This window comes from Lolium rigidum, chromosome 6 (assembly GCF_022539505.1).
Source record: "Lolium rigidum isolate FL_2022 chromosome 6, APGP_CSIRO_Lrig_0.1, whole genome shotgun sequence".
Taxonomy (NCBI): domain Eukaryota; kingdom Viridiplantae; phylum Streptophyta; class Magnoliopsida; order Poales; family Poaceae; genus Lolium; species Lolium rigidum.
In genome coordinates this window covers 324,142,931-324,147,970 of record NC_061513.1, presented here as the reverse complement: position 1 = coordinate 324,147,970, position 5,040 = coordinate 324,142,931, and the positions used below count along the sequence as shown (strand labels likewise).

The 5,040-nt window shown below is 51.7% G+C and overlaps 1 pseudogene; it reads right to left on the bottom strand.

Moving 5' to 3' along the window:
- Window positions 1–221: 221 nt before the first annotated feature.
- Window positions 222–3,329, bottom strand: LOC124664724 (annotated as a pseudogene).
- Between the last annotated feature and the right edge of the window lie 1,711 nt (window positions 3,330–5,040).

Genomic DNA, 5,040 nt, shown 5'->3' with positions numbered 1-5,040 from the left:
CACGAGAGTATTAAGGATAAAGCTAGGGGCTCATCGACCCAATTACATGCAATTTTAGTATGAAAGCAACACCTAGCAATCTCACGAGCAACTACATTTACATCTCTTAAGCAGTGGCTAAACTCAACTTTCCCTATCAAACTTGCATTACTCACACGATCCGCATAAATCGCCATGGCATCATTAAAAATTTGTTCATGTCCGGAGCAGTATTGTATCACTTACATTGAATCTGATTGCGCTTCAACAGCATTGGCACCAATTGATCCTGAACGTTTTATGCAAATGTTTCGTGATACACTTGATGCTTGCGGTCTAAATGATATTGGCTGTATTGGAGATATGTTTACATGCAGAAGAGGAGGCATAAGAGAAAGATTAGACCGTGCACTTGGTAACTCTCGTTGGATCAATATGCAAGAAAATGCAGCGTTGGTACACTTGGATTGGTTTACCAGTTCCAAGATCTTTGTCACATGGCTTAACAACTTCTTTCTCAGTTGGTTTAAGCTCTACTGATGTGCCTGCGTCAAAGTGTTGCAACCTATGTTAAATAAATAGAAACAGATAGGAAATTTACCCGTATTGCCAGTTAAACTAGCAGTCTAGCACAAAAGTAAGGCACCAAAACCTGAAGCTAGAATTCACTTATCCAGGTTGGTTTTGGTGACCCAGAAGAACTTATTCTCTTCTCAAATACAGTTTCAATAGCCATGCGAGGAAAATGTTGAACCCTAGAGTTTCTTGCCTGCTTATCCTCTTCCATCATAATCAAGCAGTGGCTCCTAAATTAATTAAGTGCCCCTGTAGTATTGTACTACTGTTCCTCGGATATGTGCAGGTCTCACATGTTTCAAAAGCATAGAGTCTGATGTTATTGTTTGTTTGTGATTATTCCATGCAGCAATGTGTGATCCTGGGCATCCTAATTATCCCTTCCCTTATATTGGTTACTCGTTGTTAAAAAAACACCTGTACAGTCAGTATGAATGCTTGGGTCTGTGCTTGTGTTTCCGTAACTTATGGCTATCTCCTACTTCACCTTTAATTACCAACCCTCGACAACCTTCTAACAGGAACAACCCTGACCAGCTTGCCTCTATTTCTTGACGGTCAGTGGGAGGAGGACAATCATGTGGCATCATCATGTACAACGACAAAACCATAGAGTCCATGTGAACAGACGGTGCAGGTATGACATAGGGAGCTTGAAGGATTCCCTTAACTTGCATATGTATGTGACTAGGGATCAACTGGCCCAAGCTAAAAAGTTCAATTGAGAACTAACAAAGGCAAGAAAATATTGATGGTTGGTCAAAGAAATAGTATAACAAAGTTGCTCGGATTCAGATTATAACGATCGGTCAAGCTCAGCTCTCTACAGAAGTTCCACATAATCAAATACCTATGTCGATCTGATTATTTCATTTAGGACATCGGCATTTTCCGTATCCTGCGTCTGTTCACCAAGTCACTTCGGGCAGTGCCGATTTCTCGCTTCTATTAACTCCAAGTACTGCAATGCCCTCTTATGCATAGGCCGCCTTGTGCAGGTCGGTTCATTCACATGCACCCCAGTTGGTTTACCAGTTCCAAGATCGTTGTTGCTTGGCTTAACAGCTTCTTTGTTAGTTGGTTTAAGCTCTACTGATGTGCCTGCATCAAAATGAAACAGCCCATGTTGATAAATAAAAAATGGACAAGAGCAATGACTGTTTTAATTTTTGCATCAACTTTACCAGTATTGTCAAGACAAAAATAAGACACCAAAACCTGCGGCTAGAATCACGTATCCAGGTTGGCTTTGGTGACCCAGAGGAACTTATTGTCTTGTCAAATGTCAAACGCAGTTTCAGTAGCCATGCCAAGAAAATGTTGAACACTAGAGTTTCATGCTTACTTATCCTCTCCCATTATAACGAAATGCAAAAGCATGCAATTCACTAAAGGAAACTGAGAGTTGTGTTACTTGTGAGTCTATTTCCACAACAGTCGTTTGTGCAAACTTACAATACAGCTAGTTGTACACAAATACAACACAAATTCAGTAGTAAGTTATTTATACCAAATAAAAAACATGGAGCTAGCACTATGTACGTAGCAAAATACAAGAAGTTAGTAGTTACCTGTAGCATTAGTGTTGGTCTGATATGTGCAGGTCGCACAGGTGCAAAAGGCGGGCATGATAACGAAGTTCTTTTGGACATCGAGCTTGGCTGCTCCTCTCAGGGTTTTGCGCCTCACATCGACAGCAATAACCAACTCCAGCTTTCCTTTGTGCCTGGATTTGGTGCTGGAAACAAAGTAGACAATGTCGTCATCTGTGCTGATGGTAGGGTACGCCATGGGAAGTTTCTGCAGCGTTAGCGCGGCGTCGCGGCGGCCGCTCAGGCTGGACAGCAGGTTATTGGTGCAACGGTCCGGGTCGCCGGTATGGATGGCGATATCTTTGACATCCACCTCGCAGCCAGGCTGCCAGTCTGTGAATGATCCGACAGGTATCGGCATGCTCCATGTCGTGGCCTTCCATCCGCCAGGGCTGGTGCTCTTAGGGCGCATGCGCACCCACTCCAGATAGGAATCAGTAGGCGGGGTGTCGAGGTCTCTTTGCGGCCAGATTTCCATCTCCATGTACTTGATGGTGTCTTTGTGGCGACTGATGGCAACGTCGCGGATGTAGTTGGGCTCGCATTGCTCGAGGAGACGACCCCAGTTTCCCCTTGCAGGTATGGGCAGCGGGATGTCCTGGAAGCGATGTGGCCGTTCCTCCCCGAGCACGTCGCAGAGGAGTATGCCCCGCCAGAGGTGGAGGCGGAAATCCCACCTGATGACCGAGTCCCTCCTGCTGCTCTCGTACTGTGGGCAGGGCACCAACTGCTGATGGCGGCGACGGCGTACGAGGCGCCGTGTTCGCGGCTGAGGAGGGTGGTTGCAGAGTCGGGGAAGGTCATGGGGTACGGGTTAGGGAGCAGCTCCAACTGATGGGCTCGCAGCCTGTATAACAAGTAGTCCCAAGACTGTTCAGTAAGGCGCGCATTGGGGTCGACGGGGACGCGGAGGAGCACCAGGTCGGCGTCGGTCGCGACGACTCTGGGCTCTGAGTGGTGGAAGTCCAGGTCGGGGCAGTGGACGCACAAGTAGGAGAGGATCGGCGGGCGGGCAGCGCAGAAGGTCACCTGGATCCGCAAGCGGTTGCTCGTGGTGCCCCAGACGGTGGTGGCGTTGCGAAGGTTCGCGATGTAGCACCGCATGTCGAGCGGGACGGCGTCATCGTAGCGGTGGCACTCGACAACGGTAGGCGGAATCCAAGCGGCGGTGGCCATGGCCATGGAGTGGGGAGGAGGTTTTAGGCTTTTACAGCCCGTTTGGTTTGGGGGATTCGTGGAGATGGGCTTTCGCCCGGCTTTGTATTAAAGCAATCACACCATCCAACTTATGAACAGACAAAAAACGCAGGGGCAAGAGCAAAAATTTGTCGCGCGGGTCCGGGTGAGGCTGGGGATGGGAGGCTCTCGCGCCGATGGTGAGGGTTCAGGGGAGGGTACGTCCCTGAGTGCTCGCGATGGGGATGCAGGGTAGGAGGCGGCCCTCGGCACCGACGGCGGGGAGGCAGTGGAGCGGACAAACAGAGGCCGAGGCCGAGAGAGGGAGTGGGAAGATGAGGACTAAGGGCATCTTCAACGGGGCGACCCATCCCGCGTCCGCGCGTCCGGATGGGTTTAACCGAACAAAAACGCGGCCCAGCGCGCGGACCCATCCCTAAAACTGACGGCCGCGGCGTCCGGGACGACCCAAACCCGGCCCAAATCTGGGACGAGTTTGCGTGGCCGCGGACGCCGAAGGTTGGTCGCTCGCGTCCTTCCCTTGTCCGCCCCTGGCCCGCCCGTCTGTCTCCAAAAACACAAACACCTCGCACACATCTCCCGCCGCTCCGCCGCCAGCCAAGGACCGGCGATTTGGGAGCGGCGTCGACGGCGGCCACCGTCGTCGAGACGCCGGCAAGCGGGGCGGAAGAATAGGTCGCGGCCCCGCGCTGCTTTCGCCGCGTCGTAGCAGAGTCGGAGGACGCCGTCGCCGTCGCTGTTGTCCTCTCACCGTCGCGAGACCTCCCGCCGTTCGCAGGTGCGCCGTTGCCGCCGGAGGTGAGCTCTCGTGCACCGTGTTTCCAGACCGCAAGTCGGCCGAGACGGCCATGGCCTGCAGGTCCCTACGGACGCATTGGATGGCCTCCGCCTGCGAGGTGTTCGATGAAATGTGCGTACTAAAATTTGTCCCTTTTCATCTGTAGATCATGGTGGACAGCGACGACGACTACTTCTTCAAGAACTTCATCAACACGTCGTCAGACGAGGAGTCCGACGACGAATTTTTCACGGAGGCTGCGCTGATCATCCACGAGCACATTGTCTCGCAGATCCCCGTGCACCGGGGGTCCTTGCCGGGGCGCGCGGCCGCCTTGGACCGCAAAAGAGAACGCGGCCACGACCAGCTCTTCACCGACTACTTCCAACCCAAGGCATTGTTCACGCTGGCCATGTTTCGCCGTCGTTTTCGGATGTCCAGACCGTTGTTCCGCCGGATAATGGATGGTGTCAAGCTCTACGACGAATACTTCTGCGCGAAAGTGGATGCAATTGGCAAGGTAGGCCTCTCTTCGTACCAGAAATGCACGGCAGCGATTAGGATGCTCGCATATGGCGTTGCCGGTGATTTCGTAGATGAGTACACGCGCATGAGTGAGTCTACCGGCTTGGAAGCGATGTACGGGTTCTGCGGAAGCGGTGATCGGTTCGTTCGGAGAACAGTACCTCCGGCAACCTAATGCAGAGGACACAACTCGTATGTTGTCAATCAACGCTTCCAGGGTTCCTGGGATGCTTGGCAGCATAGACTGCATGCACTGGGAGTGGAAGAACTGCCCCTTTGGTTGGCAGGGGCATACATCGGTCATTATGAGGGGTGCACAGTCATTCTTAAAGCTGTTGCTTCACAGGATACATGGATTTGGCACTCATTCTTCGGAATGGCTGGCTCGCACAA